Here is a 12,734-nt window from a genome sequence, read left to right as displayed (position 1 = left end):
ATCTGAATTAACAATCATTATCAATATATATATTTTAAGGTTCAGTATCTTGTGATATAGCAGTAGTAGAAACAAATGCCTTACACTACTGGAACAGTAACACGACTGACTCAGCATTCCAACAATATAATGCATTTGTTTCTAGCCTTAGTGATTTATGAGATACTAAACCTTAAAACTGTCACTGTTTCTTTGCTCTAGCATTGCATTGTTGGCACTGGTCCAGGTCTGAATATAGCAAGTGCAAGAGCTCAGACTACTAAAATCTTCAGTCCCTGTCCATTTTGAGTTAAGGACTGAAAAAGGCTCCATTCCATGAAGATACAATGCAAGTGGTTCTTTAGAAACATAGGGCCAGATCTTCAACTAGCCTAAACTGGTGTAGCTCCATAATCATAGGCAGAATTAAGAAAGCTATGGATTCTCATTGAGGCATAGTATTTAGCAAAGAATATGAAATCACAATAAAAAGAAAGGAGAAGCTACTGTCATTTCAAGAAGAGAGGATTAAAGGACTCATAGCTCACTGGATAAGGCCTGGATTTTCTTGTCTAGTACTCTTGTTTTAATCCATTTTCCACTTCTATATGAGGTCTGAATAGTGTTCAAGGACATAAATCTATTCTACAATGTAGTCACATTTAAAAATATACACAATTCAACACCCTTCATATCTGGAAAAAAAAATCGGAAGTACATTTTGAAGGGGAAGAGGAGCAATTATCTATTTCAGCCAGTAAGCAAAGATTAATCAAATAAACGGACCAACAGGCCAACCAGCTGGAACTATGAAACTAAAAGCCCACCTCTGAATACTTGTATTACATCGTACATGGGCTGGAACTGGTTTAATCTTTCTTGACTGCTGCAGCAGAAAGCGAGATAAGACAGGCCTAGCCTACAGTGGAAAATCTTGCTGATATTTTTCTTCCCAAGATGCTAAATCATATGAAAAATACATAATTGTAATTATTTTCCCACCCTTAGCTGGCTATACTCCAAAGTCACTGACACTAGTTCTTTGCATTTATTTAGCATCTTTCCCCTAAGGACCTGAAAGTGCTTTACAAATCTTGGTAAATTATGCAACACAATGATCTTGGAAGATGGTATATATTATTAGACCCATTTTACAGTTGAGTATACATACAGGCTCATAGACTGACTCAAAGTCACAAGGCATAGTCCACGGCAGAGTTCTCATTCCCTGTTTCCTGCTCTAACTAGTAGGATACAATGTCACTCAGAGAAAGAGTCTAAAGAATCACAGGACTAAGTTAGTGTAGAAATTGAATTACCCCAGCCTTAAAACAAGAGGACCCTTTATATCAACTCCATCTGATTATATAGGGATTATACTGTAACATTCGGTACTGTATTTGTTGACAGCAGATTATCAACAATACTCAATTTCTAATCCGTAATTTTTCTTAAATAGTCTCCATAACAAGGACACAAACCGTCACCAGATGTTAACAGAAAATTATTAGGAAAAAATTAAGCTTTACTTTATCATGTACAGTACACAGCAATTTAAATTTAAATTTAATTAACCACTAAAGCAACATGAAGGGAGAAGAAAAACAGACAAAAACAACAATACAGCAGAAACCAGCCTTCTTCTGTAGTTCTAGTTGTCTGAAATCTGTACTTTTCCATTTATTTTCTTTTGTGATGGATTGACCATGAGTTGCTAGAAGATTTGATTCTGCCTACATCAACACTGGCAAATCCTTTATATGAGCAACCAAACTGAAGGTAGGACAAGAAGTTATGGTCTTAACATGCAGCAACAGAGATATTAGGAAAAAAGTTTCTAACTGCAAAGGTAGGTATGCTCTGGAACAAGCTTCCAAGGGAGGTTGTGGAATGCTCTAGGTTTATTTGGTCCTGCCTCAGCGCAGAGGGCTGGACTTGATGACTTCCCAAGTTCCCTTCCAGTCCTACATTTCTATGATTCTATGAAAGCCTGGTCATCTATTTATAAAATACGTCAAGGTTTTTATCTACATGGGATATTTAGACCCTCCTTCCTGCAATTGGATCTGCTGGTGCAAACCCTGGACTGGTGTGACTGTATTGACTACAAAGAGGCTCCATCCAGACCCAGTAGTAAGACAGGGGCTTCAGAGTGTTGACACTCTGTGTCATTTGGAAAGGTTTCTGGAGGAGTTATCCTGGAAACCACCCTCCTAGAGCCACACTGAACACCTGTGTGAGCATTAAGGATCACGCTCTGAGTTTTAAACCACATTAGACAGAATCCCACACAATTAGATGTTTAATGCAGTATTGCCAACCCCAGGCATTCAAAAATTATGTCAGGCCCCCAAAATCATGAGTTTGGCTTAAAAATAATTTTTTTCTTTGTCTTTTGGTTTTTGAGTCATTAGAGGTTGCACTGGGGTCACGTTCTCAAGCTTTTCTCTGCAAGCATGAGGGCTAGAAACTTTCTTTAAAAAAAAAAAGTTGGGATTCTCACAGAATCATGACTCCAAGAGCTAAGGCTTTAAAAAAAAACAACTATCAGATACCACAAAACTTACAATAAACATCACAAGAGTTGGCAACACTTGTCAATAAGTCTCTCTGATTCCACAGTGACAGGCAAATATAGTGCCCATCTTTAAAAAAGGGAAGAAGGAGAACGCAGGAAACTACAGACCCGTCAGCCTCATCTCAGTCCCTGGAAAAATCATGGATCAGGTCTTCAAGGAAACCATTTTGAAGCATTTGGAGGAGAGGAAGGTGATCAGGAACAGTCAACATGGATTCACCAAGGGCAAGCCATGCCTGACCAACCTGATTGCCTTCTATGAGGAGATAACTGGCTCTGTGGATATGGGGAAACCAGTGGACATAATATATCTTGACTTTAGCAAAGCTTTTGATATGGTCTCCCACAGTATTCTTGCCAGCACGTTAAAAAAGCATGGATTGGATGAATGGACTATGAGGTGGATAGAAAGCTGGCTAGATTGTCGGGCTCAACGGATGGGGATCAACGGTTCGATGTCTAGTTGGCAGGCAGTATCAAGTGGAGTGCCCCAGGTGTCAGTCTTGGGGCCAGTTTTGTTCAACATCTTTATTAATGATCTGGATGATGGGATGGATTGCACCCTCAGCAAGTTCGCAGATTACACTAAGATGAAGGGAGAGGTAGATACGCTGGAGGGTAGGGATAGGGTCCAGAGTGACCTAGACAAATTGGAGGATTGGGCCAAAAGAAATCTGATGAGGTTCAACAAGGACAAGTACAGGGTCCTGCACTTAGGACGGAAGAATCCCATTCACCGCTACAGGCTGGGGACCAACTGGCTAAGAGCAGTTCTGCAGAAAAGGACCTGAGGATTACAGTGGATGAGAAGCTGGATATGAGTCAGCAGTGTGCCCTTGCCAAGAAGGCTAACGGCATACTGGGCTGCATTAGTAGGAGCACTGCCAGCAGATCGAGGGAAGTGATTATTCCCCTCTATTTGGCACTGATGAGGCCACACCCAGAGTATTGTGTCCAGTTTTGGGTCCCCCACTACAGAAGGGATATAGACAAATTGGAGAGAGTCCAGTGGAGGTAATGAAAATGATCAGGGTCCTGGGGCACATGACTTATGAGGAGAGGCTGAGGGAACTGGACTTGTTTAGTCTGAAGAAGAGAAGACTCGGGGGGGGGGGGGGGGGGGGAGAGATTTGATAGCAGCCTTCAACTACCTGAAGGTTCCCAAGAGGATGGAACTCGGCTGTTCTCAGTGGTGGCAGATGACAGAACAAGGAGCAATGGTCTCAAGTTGCAGAGGGCTGGATATTAGGAAACACTATTTCACTAGGAGGGTAGTTAAGCACTGGAATGGGTTACCTAGGGAGGTGGTGGAATCTCCAGCCTTAGAGGTTTTTAAGGCCCAGCTTGACAAAGCCCTGGCTGGGATGATTTAGTTGGGGTTGGTCCTACGTTGAGCAGGGGGTTGGACTAGATGACCTCCTGAGGTCTCTTCCAACCCTAATCTTTTATGATTCTATGACAGGTGCCTTAAACCAGAAAGTCAACAAAGAGACTATCAAAATCCAGACTATTTCATATTTATTTTATCACTGATTTTACTCTTCTGGGTAATTCCCAATGTACAAGTCTCTGTGTTTAATAACAAATAGTTTACAATAGTTGGTTGGGAGGTTGTGTAGCTTGCAGTTCTTCTTTAAGTATTATAAAGTCAGATAAGTTCTTCTTTAAGTATTATAAAGTTGGTAAAACACAATTACTAAAACTGAAAGCAAAGGTGTTCTATGTCCCTGTATGACATTGCTCTGCCTTAATTTCAAGTAGAACATTTTAGATTTTAGGATTAGCAGTTGGTAAATGAAAATGACCTTCATACTGCAAATGGCAAATTGCAAGCACCCTGTATCAATCTATGCTCCCTTACTTGTTAGTTCTTTGATTTCACAAGAAGAAGGAATTGAGGTTTTTCCCAATCTGTACTGAAAAACAACAAAATCTTTAAAACCTCACTGTAAAATATATAATCAGAATTTGAATTGAGCAGGAATGCAGTGGTTTTCAACAGCAGCTCTTCTCTGCTGGTCTCAAAGTTTAAGATTTCATTGTTTTAAAAATTAAGTTTCTAAACTTTAGGATTACAAAACAAATCTCTGGCTGCAGCCTGATGTGATACTGAAACTACAGCCAGACAGATTAAGACAGCTCCTGTGTGAATCTGATGACAATTTAAATAACACTGTTAATTATTTCACTGCTAATCTTTTTAATTGTAGTGTGGAGTTAGAGATTGTTTGTAGAGTATGACCACTTTCCCCCCACATCATCAGTAATTTTATCTTTGTATGTAAGCAATGAAAATGTGGAGGCTCTTAAACCTTTATCTATTTAAACACTAAGCTTGATGGAAAACATTATGTTATAGAGAGAGTAATTGTTTTCCTTTGTCATGTAATTAATTATTTTATTATATGCATTTTGATGTCTGGTTTATGACATATACTGCAATAATTAGCAAAAGGATGTAAAATGCAAAAATGTGAATAATCATGAAAGCAAATAGTTTACATAGGACAGTAGGGTAGTGTGGATGGTGAATAGTTCTAAAATTATAAAACTTGTACATTCTATTAAAATATGAACAACAGTACAAAGTGAATAAAACACTGATAAAACATTGCATTTTCACTGTTCTGAGTGATGAGATTATTCGGGATTAACTTCTGCATTGGAAAGATGATTCTTAGTACAGTGTGGGCAAAAAGGAAATAATACACATATTTGTGGCTATGAACACTAACCAAAAAAAAAAAAAAATTGTCGGGGCTTATTGTTGCTTAAAAACATGAAGCAATTGTACTAGACATGTCTTCTATTTAGTTTCTTGGGACTAACTTCCCACTTTTCTTTCCTTTTCTTTTTTTTCCTCTTTCTTTCTCCTATCCTTTCCTGTACAGAAAGGTCAGAGTTTCTTTTTTTAAGACAAGGATGTGTATAAATATTTACACCTTCATTATCCTCTTTAATTAGTCACAGTGGCTATTAAAAATAACGTCATTTTTATTAAATAGTTTCTATGCAGGTTAGATTTCAATAGCCTAGTTTTCCTCTTTTGCCTAATAAAATACTACTTTTCTTTTTCTAGATCATATAGAGAACAAAATAAGTTCTATAACTTGTTCTTGAATATCCTTGGTCTTTTCTACAAATGATTCACCAGCCAGGGTCAGATCAAGGTGCAGCACAGAGACAGCTCTAGTGGTATTAAAAGATGACCTCCTCATGGCCACATACACAGGTGAGATCTCTATGCTGGATCTCTCTGCAGCCTTTGACACAGTAGACCACAAGGCAATACTACCATACCTACACAACACAGCACAAGACAGACTAGCATTACAGTGGTTCCATTCGTTCCCCTGCATCAGAGAATGGTGATGGCTAACTGCTCCTTCTCTCCGAAGGCCCTCATCTGTGGGGGTCTGTAGGGATCCATACTATCCTCACTTCTCTTCAATATCTACGTGAGACTACTGAGAGACAGACACACACACACACACCATGGCTGCAGCTTCCAACAATAGGCTGATTAAACTCAACTATACATCTCACTGTTTCTGAAACCAAACATGAAATCGATGCATAGCCTCCAGCTAGTACAGAATGTGGCTGCCCCACTTCTCCATGGCTCAGGCCCCCATGAGCACACCAGGCCTGCCAGCGCCCAGTCATCTTTTGATGCCAGTTTAAAGCTTTGGTCCTAATTTTCAAAGAAATTAATAAATAAAGCCCCAGTTACATCAAAGACCAAATTTCAATCCCTCAACCTCCATGTCACTGTGCTCCCCTGGGGCAAGTCCAGGAGAAACCAAGAGCTTGAGACAAAGGATTCTTTGCTGAGGGGATCTGGCTAGAGAATAAGCTCCCAGCAGAGATCAGGCAAATCCAAAGTCTAACCAGCTTCAGGAAATGTTGCAGGGCCACCATAAATGATTCTCACAGTTTGAAAATCCCTTTTATTCCCAAACTCCTACAAACCCCACTGTTCTCTCCCCGTCCCCGCAAAATCCCCTACTCCAAGTAGAGTTTGGACCCTGAAAGGGGAGTGTGCCTGAGTCCATGAAGTCCACTAGGGAATTCACTATTGCTATTAATTTTATGTGACAGGCATTCAGATACTGTGTGATGGTCACCAGTATAAAAAAAACCAGATAGATAGATAGATAGACAGATAGGATCTACGAGACAAAATGTTTAGAGACCCATTCCCTATTTGATACATGGGGAAGTTATGTGCAGAACACTCTTCAGCATTAATAGGAATTACCTGAGAAACTCTCCCACAAACTGTACAGCAGTCAAGAGTTATACTTCCATCATGGCATGACTGAAGGGCAGGATGGTCGAGGAGAATTAGCTGAGGGCTGCAGCCTTGATAGATACTTAGTCCCAAATTTTCAAATGACTCCTCTAATTTTGGGTGCCCAACCTGAGAGTCATTGGGCCTGATTTTTTGAAAGGCTGAGGCTTCACACCTCAAGGGGAATGGCTGATCTTAAGTTGGATTTTGCCTTAACATCCCTGCTTGCATTTCCCCATCTGTAAAATTGTATAGATACTAATGTCACCAACAATAAACCAAAAGAGACATATACACGTACACTGGGCCTGCTTCTCCACTGTCTCATCTCTTGCGTAGTCATTTACACTTGCACAAAGTGAGTGTGAAATGACTTGGGCCCTAATTCAGCCAGATACTTAAGCATGTGCCTTAAGTCTTTTGAAGTTTAATGGGACTACTCACATGCTTAAAAGTTAGGCATGTGCTTAAGAGGCTTGCTGAATTGCAAGATAGGTGGGAAATACCGTCCACTATCCATGCCATCATCATTAGCTGGATAAGGTCCTGCAATGGCTGCCTCCCCAAGCAGCTACATTTTTAGAAAACAAATTTACTAACTTTTCACTGGTGTCTTTAGGATGGATCTATTAAAATATAAAAAAAGTCAGAACTTCCTAAAGCGCAGAAGGACAATTTTATAGCTGAAGTACAAAGAAAAGGGATCTGAGTTCTAGCCCAGGCTAAACAAACAGGCCAAAATTGTCAACATGTCCACTAAATTTGAATGCCTCAGTTTTTGGCTGCCCAAAATGAGATACCTATGGTCTAGCTGAAAGAGGCACGAAGCACTTGCAACTCTAACTGAGGCAAATGAGTGCTCAGGATGCTCAGGATCCACAGAGAAATCAGGCCTCAGGTATCTCAAACTGAGCACTCAAAACTAGTGGACACTTTTGAAAATGTTGGTCTTTTCTTCTCTGTCTCTTATTTTCCCCATATGGAAAACGGCGAGTCTTACTCATCTCTCACAGGGCTATTGAGTGGTGGATAGCAATTTTGAGACCCATACATAAGATAATACAAATAATCATCCTTCCATCAGGCTCCTGCCTCCCACTAAAAACAGACAGTTATAGAACAGGGCCTTCATAAGCTTAAAAATTATTATTTAACAACACAATTTATTAACAAACCTTTATCTAGGTCTGAAAATGTACACAGTGCTTCACAGAATATAGGACAGACAGAGCCACTGCCCTAAAGAACTTACCGTTTTCTCTAAATCAGCCATGCAGTTCAGTAAACATGCTATTGTAAAATGGCTATGCAAAATGCTGTTTGATGGCGTTTTGAGTAATTAAACAGTCTAATGTCAGAGATGGACTCATAAAAGAGCCTTATTTGAGTTATATAGTGTCTCATCAAATACACTCATCCTGCCTTATTAGAATATGCATATTCTGAACAGATGCTGAATGAGGTTTCCTCGGCTTATAGCATGATTTGCAACTTACACAGCCTTAATAAGCCTGGTGCCCACTGAACACTTCAGGAATAATAACCACATTGATTAGAAACAGCCAGAAATGTTCTGTGGTAAAATGTTGTTGTCCTCTACAGTGTGTCTGAGAAGGGGCTTATTGATGAATGAGTAAGAACATAATGTGAAGGAACAAGCAAACACTACAGATGGCTCCTTGGGACAATGCATCAGTGTTCCCAATATATCCTAGGAAAGAGAAACTCATTTGTACACACAGAGGATTAAGCTGCCCTAAGGCAGACGAGAGGCAGTGTTTGGTTTCACAGTGGTGTGGTCTACATCTAAAACTTAGGTCGACTTAACTACATTGCTCAAGGCTGTGAAAAATTCTACATCCTGTGCGATGCAATTATCTAGACCTAACCCCCAATACAGACCCAGCTAAACTGACAGAATAATTCTTCCATCAATTTAGCTACTGCCTGTCAAGAAGGTGGATTAACTACAACAATGTAAAAACCCCTTCTGTCCCTGTATTAAGTGTCTACTCTAGTGCAAGTGGAGTAGACGTACCTGAAAAATAGCTAGAATAAAAGAAATTATAAAGTGTAGCTTGCACTACAGACTGCATGTGACAAAAACAAAAGGTGTGATATTTTACTATGCAACCGAAATTACCAGGAGTAAATGGATTCAATATACAGTAATCTCAACTACAGCCGTGGACAAGAGAAAAATTAAATTTTCATTCTACTCTATCCTGTTTCCTAGAGCAGTACACTTACAGCACACCATTAAGATATCTGGTTCTCTGAAGTCTAGACTGAGCAAGTGTTTTTCCTATTCAAAAGTTGTAGATTTCCAAAGATCATTTGCCTTCCAGAACCCCAAGTCTGTTAAAAATCTTTCTCCCTATACACTTTTGTATGGTGCTAATGTCAAGCCACATCAAAGTCCATAAGAATCCTACACATGTGAATCCAAGTTTAACCAAGAAAAAAAAAGGGCTCAGATTTTTATTATGTGAATTTTATTGGAACATTCCCTTCATGTCCCTACATACAAAAGAGCATCTGGATTCACTTACAGCTACACTGACTCCCACACATCTGCTTTGTTATAGTTACCTTTTCTCACAGGATACCTTCTTTTTTCCCCCCTCCCCTACTTCACCTTTGGATACATGATGACGAAGATCAAAAGCTCAGGCTTCAGATGCTCTAAGATAAAGACATTAGTTATCAGTTATGCTTTGAAGTTGCTTATATATTTCCCCTAATTTGTTCTAAAATCAATAACGCCAATTTAAATTCTCTGATTTTAAAGTGTCTACAGTAGAAACTATATACAGTTTTGCTCACAATTAGTTATGCAACAGTGCTAGAGTTATAGGATTGTGTGAGGTGTAACTGATGGTATGTTCTTATTTTAATGTGTGTGTATATTTACAGCACACAATTTGTCCAAGAGCCATGTTTCACTTGAACAGACATAATCTAAGGTACAACGTAGTTTCCTAGCAACATAACCAGAAACATTAAAATAAACTTTGGATCTGCAAGGTTCACGTTTATTACATAAACTGCTTAACAGGCTGCATGACTGAAAGCAGTACATGATTGAAAGTCTGACCCTAAATGGTGCTCAGTGTTTGCAGCAAGTACTAAGCATCCTTAACTCCAGCTGAAGTCAATGGGATTAACAGTTCTCAGCACTTAGCAATATAAGGTTCTAATTTTGTCAAAATCTTAATTTTAATAAAGGAAGTTTTACCAGTTGCCATACTATGGAGTGAGGCATTTTTATACTGAACAATCTGTAAATTCAGACTTTCTGCAAAGCTTTCAAGAGTAGATCTTAAGGTTTTTACTATAAAGGCTTAATCCTGCTCCAGTTGAAGATAATGATAAAGCTTCCATTGACTTTAATGGAAATTAGATTGGGCATTATATACATATAGTGATGAACCACAAAGACTGATAAAGATGTACGGGCCTTCGTGTAGGACAAAACATTTTGGGTGTCAAAGTTTCAGGTATTTCTAAAAGGAGTGTGGCACAAAAGAAAGGAAATAAAAGACATAGGTACTGAGCTGATGTATTGCCTACAACAGAGAGTTATTACTAAGGTGAACATATAAAACTGTCCTATTTTTGATTCCTCAGAGCAGGTGACAAGGATTAATTACTGTGTATTTGTGTCAGGGTCTTAGGCACTTCACAGATTCAGCGATAGACATTGGCAGGATTTCTAGTGCAGAATCTCAACCATTTTTTGAGTCTGACTAACAGCAGGTATCAGGAAAGGCAGTAAAGAAAAGTATAAATGGACATGAGTGAGCAGGGCCAAACTTCAACATGAAAAGCTTGTACATGGCGGGAATTAGGGTTAATATAAGAGACGGCAAAAATAAACAGAAGTGATCAGAAATATTTCTAATGTACCCTATTATTTAATAATCAAACCACTGGGATTTAAAAATACATGGGATGAATTCAATGCAGTAGAAATGAACATAGGAACATTAAGGCCCAGGGCAGAAGAACTGCATTCTCATTCAAGATACTTCCCTTACCAAAGTGCTGATTGACCAGTAAAGGTACTACTCATTAGTTCAGGCCAGAATTTGCATGTTACCATTCCAAGTTTTCTTGATGGTTCGGAAGTACCCCATCTAAGAGTTGTAAGTGAAAGCTGAATAGGAAAAGCAGCGTATTGCTCTGCTTGTAAATTATTTTAATTTCTGGAGTGAACTTACAGAGCGAGGCTGAAGCTTGTGATGGCAGAGTGGTCTTAGATACGGCATATTATTCTCTTGAGAGATATACTAGCTGTTCCTACTTCTAGCTCCTCTGATGGGCTGAGGGAGGAGCTAGAAGTAGGAGCAGTGTTGTACATGGTCTGTGCCATTCCTTTTGAAACTGGGTTTCCCAATGTACCTCATCATTTAATAAACTTTAATAATCAAATAATTTAATAATCAAACCACTGGGAGAAATGTAGGGCAGATGCTACTTTGCATAGCTGCAAACATTGTAGTATACCACTGGGGTGAAGCACAAATACAAATGCTAGTTTGTTCCTGTCACAAAGCATTACTAAGACATAATTATTTTCTACAGAGCATTGATTGATAAAAGAGAAGATTATAAAATAAATTAAATTGCAGATTTAATGTCAACGATAGTGCAACTGAATTTTTCTGTAAATAAGCTAATTTAACCGTGCAAATTAGGCATAAGTATAGAAGAACTGATATTGACCTCTAGGGAAATTTTAAGATTAAGAGAGAAAAATGATATAAACCATGATGAAAGCCCTTTTTAAAGTCACTACCCTCTGAAATCATAGATTATTTACTATGATGCACAAAGGAGTTTGTTAAAAATGAATGATTGCTCTCCTTAAATTTGAGCCTTTTCAAATAAACAACTTAACCTCCTCCCTGTCAAATATAGGGTACCTTTAACCTTCAACAATAAAAACTTTCTACATGGACATAACGTTGAACTGGGGACAAAAAACCCCACACATGTTATGTTCCCCTTACCCCAATAGTGTTGGAGTGAGAAGGGTAGTGAAACCCTGGAATAGGTTACCTAGGGAGGTGGTGGAATCTCCTTCCTTAGAGGTTTTTAAGGTCAGACTTGACAAAGCCCTGGCTGGGATGATTTAGTTGGGGATTGCTCCTGTTTTGAGCAGAGGGTTGGACTAGATGACCTCCTAAGGTCCCTTCCAACCCTGATATTCTATGATTTGATAGGCTAGTGCATGCAGCCACAATATCCCAGAATGGCTCGCAGAATGTTGCGATTGACAAAATGTGAAATGCTAAGAGTAGCAAATTAAATTGTCATAAAACATTCATTTTACATGATTAGAGAAACCAGTCATTAGAACTTTTCTTTTGCCACTAGTTCTAACTGCTCTCTGCCAACTTCATTCCACAGCAATTATTGCCAGCAAAGATAAAATTGGCATTCTTTTCATGTCTACTTTAAAACCTGTTCTGTAATCTGTCAACTAATCAGGTCTCAAATTATTAGAGGATAAGTGCATTTTCCCATGTAGTCAATCTATATTCACACTACACTCCAATCACTAAATACTGTACTGTAGAAATGTGTTCATCCTATAATAAAACTAATCACACAAATGCATTCACCCTATATTAAACTAGCTGTATCTTTCCAGAGCTGAAGTCTTGACTAAAAATATTGACCTGAGAAGCTTGACTTCGGGGGATGAAAACATGGTGATGCCCTACTGAAATTCCACCAGCTATCCAAGAATAGCTGGATACTGTTGCTGATAACATGATTAGCAGTGAAATAATAATGCCAACATTTTAAATTGTCCCTATAATGCTTCAGAGTTTTGCTTGCCCCATTTGCCACTTATAGGTAAGGACAGGAAGC

General features: G+C 38.9%; 1 protein-coding gene across 3 annotated transcripts in view; it reads right to left on the bottom strand.

The window, feature by feature from the left end:
* Positions 1 to 12,734, bottom strand: part of BCL2 (BCL2 apoptosis regulator) — a 127,331-nt gene that overhangs the window by 62,172 nt on the left and 52,425 nt on the right. Inside the window, exon 3 of one of the 3 annotated variants that reach the window (XR_012157357.1) lies at positions 9,444 to 9,536. The exons of the other annotated variants lie outside the window; for them this stretch is intronic. The gene's annotated coding sequence lies outside the window, so the exon portion shown is untranslated. The remainder of the gene's footprint in view (positions 1 to 9,443; positions 9,537 to 12,734) is intronic. 3 annotated transcript variants of the gene reach the window in all.

The sequence above is a fragment of the Lepidochelys kempii genome, chromosome 2, assembly GCF_965140265.1.
Source record: "Lepidochelys kempii isolate rLepKem1 chromosome 2, rLepKem1.hap2, whole genome shotgun sequence".
NCBI classification, from domain to species: Eukaryota; Metazoa; Chordata; order Testudines; family Cheloniidae; genus Lepidochelys; species Lepidochelys kempii.
Note: the sequence above shows the minus strand (reverse complement) of the source record. Positions and strands in the feature narration are given on the sequence as shown.